This window comes from Gavialis gangeticus, unplaced genomic scaffold, assembly GCF_001723915.1.
Source record: "Gavialis gangeticus isolate Ggan-Ray unplaced genomic scaffold, GavGan_comp1, whole genome shotgun sequence".
NCBI classification, from domain to species: Eukaryota; Metazoa; Chordata; order Crocodylia; family Gavialidae; genus Gavialis; species Gavialis gangeticus.
The window spans coordinates 204,598,637-204,607,988 of NW_017728992.1; the positions used below are offsets into that span (position 1 = coordinate 204,598,637).

At 47.3% G+C, this 9,352-nt stretch overlaps 1 protein-coding gene across 2 annotated transcripts in view; it reads right to left on the bottom strand.

Annotated features, from left to right (window-relative positions):
- TSNARE1 (t-SNARE domain containing 1) overlaps positions 1-9,352 on the bottom strand; it is a 1,046,259-nt gene that overhangs the window by 15,205 nt on the left and 1,021,702 nt on the right. The window lies entirely within an intron of this gene.

The window sequence follows — 9,352 nt, forward strand, 5'->3', positions numbered from 1 at the left end:
GGGCCTGAGGACTGAGCCCTGGGGGACCCCACTGCCCACATCCCTCCAGGTCGAAAATGACCCGTCCACCACCACTCTCCGGGTGCGGCCCTCCAGCCAGTTGGCGACACATCTGACTGTGTGGGTGTCCACACCACAGCCCCCCAGTTTCTTAATGAGAACGGGGTGAGAGACAGTGTCGAAGGCCTTCCCCAAGTCCAGAAAGACTTGGCTTCAGTCAGGACTCTCAAGACAGCTACCCAAGATGCTGCTTGGGGTTAACCTCTCACTCCTGCCCTCTTGGAGCCATCTGAAATAAATCTGTAACTTCCTAACTTTTGGGGGGCACATGCAGACCGAAGTCATGCATCCTCACTCATGGGTCCTCAGAGAGAAATTCTACCTTGGAGGATGCTTTTCTGGGTGAGAAAAGGGTTACATCTCCTCTGCGTGGGAAGGGACTAATTAATTTGTACTAGTGGCTTCTTCAGTGTGAACACACATTCGCTGGGAGATCAGGGAGACTTTCCTCCCCTTTCCTCCTGCCTCCTGACCTGGGCTTTCTATATGGTTGGTGGTGAGAGATTTCTGCAAAGCAGTTTGCAATCCCTGAAGCATGTGTGAAATCTAAATTTGTTCACTTCTCCCAGCTCCTTTCCCCCAAATAACATTTTGGAGGAATATGGCATCTGTATCCTTCCACAAAGAACTCCTTCCTCCTCTGTAACAGATGGTCCCGTGTACTTCAGACTAAAAACGGTATCAGGCTCAGTTGCAGCAGCATTCAGAAATGCAGTAGGAAAGCTGTGCAAAGCAGGATGGGAGATGTGAGGCATGAATAATCAGGAGGTCGCTTTCTTTGCAGTGCCCAAGAGTCTGGATGAAGTAAAGACAGGGCCATTAGGAGAAGGATGGGTCATGCCCATGGGTCATGCCATGATATAGCTCAGGCCGGCCTCTGACGCTCATCCTTCCCAATGTGTAGCAGATACTTAAGGCAAAGCTGAAAAATTACTTGAAAAGCACCTACCTAATTAAACCTCACATGCACAGATCTCTACACACACAGAGCTTCAGTCTCTGGTACCCACCACCTCCGGCTACACCTCAGCCATATGGCACTATAATAGGTACTAGCTGAGGGAGACCTTTTTATTTTTTAACAGATGGGTGGATGTGATTTACTTGGAAGATAAAGAAAAGGGGAAAGAGAATCAAGGGAGGAAAAAACCCAAAGTTCAAGAGCTATTACTGAGATGCATTATTTTTTTAACCATCTGCGTTCTGCTCTGAAGAGGCAGCGTTTTGCTTTTCCTTTGTGCAAGGACACCTGATTTCAATCCCTTGCCCGAGAGCTGGGAATTGGACTCATTTAGGATCAGAGTGGTCTGTGGGTCATATTCAGTGGGCAATACCTGTAATTCCAAGTCACCAGGAGTTTTTGCCTTTGATTTCAGTGGGAGCTGGAATTATTATGGGCCAGCTCTGGAGCACAATAAATGAGTTGAATACTGGACCTATGCTCTTGCAACTTGCTGGGCTGTGACCTGCTTAGATGTCACATGCTAAGTAGGCTTACATTGCATCAGTGCTTGGACTGAAGACCTCACAGAAGAATGCAGCTCTGCAGGATGTACTGTTGAGTCAGTAACGAGAAGATGCTCCAAGACAAGCCTGCTACTAGGCTAATACATTTTTAGAAGGGGTTTTGTGGTGAAAGCAGCTTGGAGATGAAGTCTGGCTTTGAATCACCAAGGAAGAGCCTATGTGTTGTGTTTCCATTCACATGGCATGGATCAGAGGTCATAAAACATCAGATGACAAGGATGAGCATACATGGGCTTCACCTTCACTACAGAAGAATATCAAATGTACAACGGCTTCAGAATAACCTAGAGGATTAATGAGCTACATGTATGGAAACCTCTAAGCTGGAGATCAGCATAGATAACTCAGGTCCTCTGAAAGATGAAAAGATTATGTTTTATCCTTTTGGAAACCTGTCAATAGCTATGATCTCTGAACTGCAACAGCTTTCTCATTACTCGCATACCTGTATTTCCGAGGAAGTCCTTCTGCAGGAGCCTGATACATGGGTGGATAAAATCACAGACAATGAGGGTGTGAAGGGACCACAGGGGGTCACATCTAGTCCAACCCCCTGCTCCAAGCAGGACCAGCACCAACGTCATCCCAGACGAGGCTTTGTCTAGCCAGGTCTTCAAAACCTCCAAGGATGAAGCCCCACAACCATTTTCAATGCTCTCTGCTGGACTCTCTCCAACTTCTCCACATCCTTTCTGTAGTGGGGAGCCCAAAACAGGACACAGGACTCCAGATGTGGCCTCACATAGAAAAGAATAGAGGGAAATAATCACTTCCCTTGATCTGCTGGCAACGCTCCTACTAATGCAGCCCAGTATTCAGCATATTGTGCATAGTCCCCTGGGTCCTTTTCTGCAGAGCTGTTGCTTAGCCGGTGAGTCCCCAGCCTGTACCAGGGCAGGTACTTGCAGCTCCTTATTTTCCATTGTCAGAGACAAAAGGAGGGGGGCTTATTCTTACATTTTGTCTTAATTTACAAAACCCTTGAATCCACCAGAATGGTCCATTTCTGTCCCCCACCCTGCCCCCCCAGTTTTACCTTTTTTCTCTGAAAACTTTTGTGACTCTATAGTTAATGTGTGGTGAGCTGCAGACTTGCTGGAAAGGATTCATTTCTGAATTAAGGGCCAGCGTTTCTTAATAATCTAATAATAACGTAATACTATATTGAAATCCCACAAGAAGCAAATGATGCTGAATAGGTTATTTCATTAGTACTCTATGGACTCTTCATTTACTAAATGCTCTCCAGTAGCTCAGGGTTTTAAAACATTACGTACAACTCTATGGACAAAGGGCAGCGAGCAATGGCAGTCTCAATATCAGGAGCATCCCTCTGGCCACAACACCTGCCATCATCTCTGTTGCATACATACACATTTCAGGACACAAATGGGGTTTGTCAGTCACCACAAAATCCACTACTGAAGGACTCAAACCTGAGATGAGGAGATGTACAAGGGGCAGTGAGGGTCACTGACAGGCAGCAATCTTTTCCTGATTCATTCCAATAAAAATAGACCAAACATTTCATAGATTTTAGTAGGGTCTTCTGCATGATCTCTTCTGTACTCACTGGAGATGTCTCACTTGAACACTTAATCCTCAGGGACAACATGCATGTTTGGCTGGAACAGGATGGTTCAAGCTCTGCTTTTATATCTATCAATACTTTGGCAGAGACTGTGGCAACACTTTGATAGAGACTGTTGATTATGCTTCATATTTCCAAACTTGTGCTGCATGGCTTGATGACCTGATGTCTATCATAATGGTATCTGAGCTTACGTAGCGATTTCATGCCAGTTGTCCTGAAGATGTTTTCTGCTTGCACGTGGTGGGGTTCTTTTCTGTTGGCCATTCATCTAGATGTCTCACGTTCTTGCAATTTGGGGTCAGCTTATGTTTCTACCTGATCTACAAGCTTTTTAGAAATGAGGCCATAACCCCCATGTCCAGATCACGTTCCTTATCTGGTTATGACACGTTCCCTTTCTAGATTCCACCTTTTCTCTGGCTTTATGGTATGATATGCTCCAGTGCCCATGCTCAAACTAGTAGAAGACTGTTGAACTGTTAAATAGCTGGCCTGCTTTATTTCAGAGAAGTAGGGGTGAGTGAAGCGCTGTCTCACACATCGGCACTGCACCACGATGCAGTGAGACTCTGTTAATATTTGGGAAGTGCTTTTTGATCCTCAGATGAAGGACAAAAGTACAATGCAGGGTTAGGGTGGTAGTCACTCTTGGCTCAAGAATGACAAATGAAGCTATGAACAATGGAGATCTGTCACTACCTGGCATGTTTGTCCAAAGACAATGGGCATGCTCGTTTTCCAGGATGCTAGCACAGCATCTGTCATATGAGCTGAATAAACAACCGCCTCCAAATGCTTGGAGGAGGCTGTTTATCCAGACTGTTAATATTTAATGATATATGCAGTTGCAGTGACCAGGAGCTTCAACTCATCTTCTGTGGTTGGGATTTGGCTGACGGGAAAGAATCGGCGCCTTCCCTGGATGAGGTGATGGTCTTGCTTTTTTTGCAGGATTGCCCTGTCTCCTGTGCTAGCCTGGCTGATTTTATGCTCTGGTCAGCATAAAATAACATAGGATTTTTTGATTATGCTTCTTTGCTATAAAAAGCCAGGTTACAAGGCAGTGGAGAGCAGCAAGCAAAAAGATGTTCACTGCCACAAGCATCACCGTGTGATCTTGGAAAAGTGTATTATCATACCACTATAAACACAAGTGGCCTGCCTGCTGTTTTCACTAAGACAACTTTATGCTTTGAGCATGTACTCCCACTTCCCAGGCTCTTTCCACGGCCAGTATGAGATAAAATAGCATCAACCTGAGTGAGGATCAGGCCCAGGGCTTCTAATCTGTGCTTGCTGCTGCACTCAAAATTGTTGTTATGTCAGTATTTAAAGGTCAATGCAGAGACACAAACAAAACACGGTATCTTGGGCCAAGCCCATCCATCCAACCAAATTTCAATGTGCCAATCAGCAGAGGGCCTAAACTTGGAAGGGATTAATTTAGTCATTTAAGTATACATTTTATATTCGCTTAAACCAGGGTTTCTCAGTCTTTTTCAGGTTGGTGACCCCTGATTCAAAGTGCAAAGTTTTCGTGACGGCCTCTGACATTTAGCACAGATGAAAGAGCCCAGCGCTCATCAGAGAGCAGTGGCTCTGTGATAAGCTGCTCAGGTGGGGAAGTGGCTTGAAGAGGCTTTTCTCTGTGCTACTTACTTGGGGTGGTTGACTGTGGTGGTGTGATGTCTGTCCTTTCTTCTTTCCTCCCTTCCTTTCTTCCTTGTTCTTTTCTTTCCTCCCCCTTCTGGACTGAGTGACAGGGCTTGCTCTGTGGGGGCTGGTTTAGGTAAGTGAGGATTGGAGCTAGGCTAAGCAGCCTTGTAAAAGGGCAAACCATGGGAGCAACAAACAGAGAAGGAGTTAGCCTAGGGAGGTCACCTGAGGAGGGAGCCAAGGACCAGGAGACTCTGCCTGTGTGTGGATGGGAGCACAGACAAGGGTGTAAGTTGGCGTACAGGTTCTTGTGGTGTGTCTTTTTTCTCCCCTTCCCCCTACCCTTTTTTTTTTTACAGCACAGGTGTGCTAGACAGGGGCAAAGAAGGTGAAAAGGGAGCCTGGGTCAGCTGTTGTGACCTGTGTGGGATGTGCCATGTTCATGTTCCTCCTGGAGGGGCAGGAGCACCTCATCTGCACCAAGTGTCAGCTCATGTCTACCCTGGAGGAGAAGATGTGCTGATGGGAAGCACGGGTATCCATGCTGCATTGCATCCAGGACCAGGGAGATTACTCGGACAAGAGTTACGAGAGGCCGGTACCAGAGAGGCCAAAGGCCAAGGAGGCGAGCTGGCAGCATGTGACTACTTGAAGATGGAGGCCCTCCAGGACTGAAGAGGAGTGGGCTGAAGTCAGCAACCACTTTCAAGCGCTTTGTGGTGGGACTATGGAGGAAGAGGCAGAGGAGAGGACATCTGCAGGCACGAGGCAGAAGAGGCAGCAGCCTAGAGAGCGGAAAGTGCAAAGTGCAAGGAAAGGGGCCCCAGGACCAGTGCACCAAGAAGGAAGAGAAGAGCGGTGGTGGTTGGTGACTCCCTTCTGCGGGGGACAGAAGCACCAATTTGCCATCCAGACTTGGGGACCCAGGAGGGGTGCTGCCTGCCCAGAGCCTGAATTCAGGATGTCACAGAGAGTCTGCCAAAGCTCATGCATTCTTTAGGCCACCACCCCTTGCTGCTTGTCTATGTAGGTACCAATGATACTGCCAGGAATGACACCAAGCAGATCAGAGGTGACTATGAGGCTATTGGCAGAAGGTCTTGGGAGGAGGGCTGCTATCAAGAGATGAGATCCATCTGACAAGAACAAGGAAAAGCAGCTTTGGGCATCATCTGGCCAACCTAGTAAGGGGGGCTTTAAACTATGGGGGATGGTGATAAAAACCCTTCAGCAACAGAGCATGCAGTTCAGAGGCAAAAGGTCATGAAGACGCAATACAACTCTAGGAAAGGGCCAGAAAGCTACAGGACTGCAACAACTGGCACAGGAGGGAAGAGAGTAGGTTAAAATGCAAAATACATCCAATGCATGTATACAAATGCAAAAAATACAGAGACTAAACAAGATGAGCTAGAAGATTCAGCCTGTGAAAAGTACTATGATCTGTCTGGCATCATTGAGACCTGTGGGACAGCTCTTATGTCTGGTATGTGAACACTGAGGAAGGAAAGGCTTGGTGGTGGCGTTGGCTTGAATGTCAAAAACACATATGCTTGTTCCCTGGTTCAGGAGGAAGAAGATGAAAGAGCAGATTGCATTTGGGTGAAGACAAAAGGTGAAAGAATCGGCATCGATATAATGGTAGGGATTTCTTATAGGCCACCTAATCAGGAAGAAGAGGGGGATGAGACACTCTTCAAGCAGGTGACAACTCTATCAGGACCCAGGGTAGTATAGACACGTTAGCGTCATCTCAACACCTGGGAAGTTATTGGAGCATATCCTACGGCAGGCCATTTGTGAGCACCTGGAGGAGGGAAGCTTGATCACAAGCAGCGAGCATGGATTTATGAAAAGCAAATCTCCTTCTTCGACAAAGTGACTACATGGGTGGATGAAGGGAATGCTGTGGATATTGTGTATCTGGACTTCAGCAAGGTTTTTGACAATGTCCCGCACGGCCTTCTCATAAATAAACTGGGGAACTGTGGGCTGGATAAAACCAGTATAATGTGGATAGACAACTTGCTCAATAGGCACAAGCAAAGGTTAATTATTAATGGGTCTGTGTCAGAATGGCAGGAGGCTTCGAGTGGAGTCCAGTGGGGGTCTGTCCTCAGCCCAGTGCTGTCCAGCTTGTTGATTAGCAATGCGGATGCTGGCATAGAAAGCTTATTGAGCAAGTCTGAGGAAAACATGAAACTGGGAAGAACTGTGAGCACGGAGGATGTGAGTGCAATTCAGAAGGATCTTGATCGACTGGAAAATTGGACGATAGCTAACAGGATGAAGTTTGATGCAGAGAAATGTAAGGCGCTGCACCTTGGGTGGAATAAGCAAAAACAAAACTAGAAAAATGGAGGACACCTGGCTGGATGACAGATCTGGGGACAAGGACTTGGGAGCCTTGGTGTGACGCAGCTGCACTAAAGGCAAATGCAGATTTGGGACATGTCAATACAAGCATGAGGTGCAAGACATGGGAGGTGGTAGTGCCTCTCTACTCAGCACTGGTTAGGCTGCATCTGGAGTGTTGTGTGCAGTTCTTGGATGCACATTTTAACTTCTCCACATCCTTTTTAACACTGGGGGTGTTTCAAAAAGAGGTTGCACAGCCACCAGTTGGGGATGATCTAGGCGTAGTTATTCCTATTTTCTACCATGGGTGTTTCCCATGTTCCGGGCTTTGATGGTTTCTCTAACTCTCCCCCATCCCCTTCTTTCTGCTATGTGTGTCAGGGTGTTTTTAAGCCTCCACAGAAGCATTGGGTGTAGTCTACAGCTAAGGCTGAGGACTTCAGCTGGGGTGCTCCTGCTAGGAGCAAAACCCCAAATTCCTGGCTCTTGCCCCTCCACTCAGGATCAGACCAATTACCACATTTGGGGTCTGGAAGGAATTTTACCCCATGATCAGATTGGTATGGCCTGTGGGGTTTTTTGTTCTCCTCTCCCTAAACTTAATGCACATTTGTCTAATGCGCATTAAAGCAATTTAGGCACGCTAAGGCACATTAACATGGTATGTGGACCAACTGAAGTTAGTCCTGAGCCAGTTGACATACACAGCATGAATGTGTCTTAGTGTGTCTAAAAATGTATTAAGACAGTTTAGCTATTTGCGCTGAAATTTGATACCTGCTTTTGCAGGTATCAAATTTAGGCACAAATAGCCTAAAATTGCCATTTTTTAAGATGCATTAAGGGCACACATATGTAGACCCATGGCCTTAATGCACCTTAAAAATGGCTAATGTGCCTTAAATTGGCACATTTAGACATGCAGGAAGAGTATTTAAAAAAGTCTCAGAACTGTCCGAGGAGAACAGTGCTAAGTCAAAATAAGTTACTTGCATGAGTGCGTCTGTGTGTGTGGGTTTTGAGAGGCAGACAGAAAATACTTGGCCTTTGAGGAAAGGGCTGGGTGAGGAGAGGAGTCTGGGGGCAGATCTAGGGGGGTGCACTGGTGCATTTGCACTGCCCTGCTCCCTCCCTTCCCACCAAAAGTTTAAAACAAACTGCCTGTCAGTGGCAGCAGCATTTCTAGTCATGCAGTGCTAAGGGAGGCAATTGACCTCATGAATCACTGTAATCTACTCCCCTAGGCCCCAGGGGAGGTGCACCCAGGCCTAGGGTCAGTGAGGATCTAGTCAGGGAACGTCTGGAGGGACAGGACGTATTTAAATCAGCTGGTCCATATGATCTCCACCCCAGAGTGCTGAGGGAATTGGCTGAGGTCATTGCAGGACCCCTGGCACAGCTTTACGAGCACTCGTGGTGCTCTGGTGTGGTGCCAGAGGACTGGAAGAGGGCCAATGTGGTTCCCATTTTCAAAAAAGGGAGGAAGGAGAACCCAGAAAACTATAGACCAGTTCGTCTTACCTCAATCCTGGAAAAGCTTTTTGAGAGAATTATTCTGGCACATGTCCATGAGGGGCCAATAGGGGAGGTTATGCTTAGGGGCAACCAACACGGGTTCATTAGAGGCAGGTCCTGTCAGACCAACCTGGTGGCCTTCTATGACCAGGTCACCAAATCCTTAGACCCAGGGGTAGTAGTAGATGTAGCCTTTCTGGACTTTAGGAAGGCCTTCGACACTGTCTCTCACCCCGTTCTCATTAAAAAACTAGGATACTGTAGTGTCGAGACCTACACAGTCAAATGGGTCGCCAACTGGCTGGAGGGCTGCACCTAGACAGTGGTGGTGGACGGGTCATTTTTGACTTGGAGGGATGTGGGCAGTGGGGTCCCCCAAGGCTCGGTCCTCAGGCCCGCACTGTTCAACATCTTCATTGGCGACTTGGACGAAGGGGTAAAAAGCACCTGTTCAAATTTGCTGATGACACTAAGATGTGGGGGGAGGTGGGAACGCTAGAAGGGAGGAATAGGCTGCAATCAGACCTAGACAGGTTACAGGGGTGGGTGGATGAGAACAGGATGGAACTCAACACTGAGAAGTGCAAGGTGCTGCACCTGGAGAGAAAGAGGCAGCACCATACCTACAGGCTGGGGAACTGC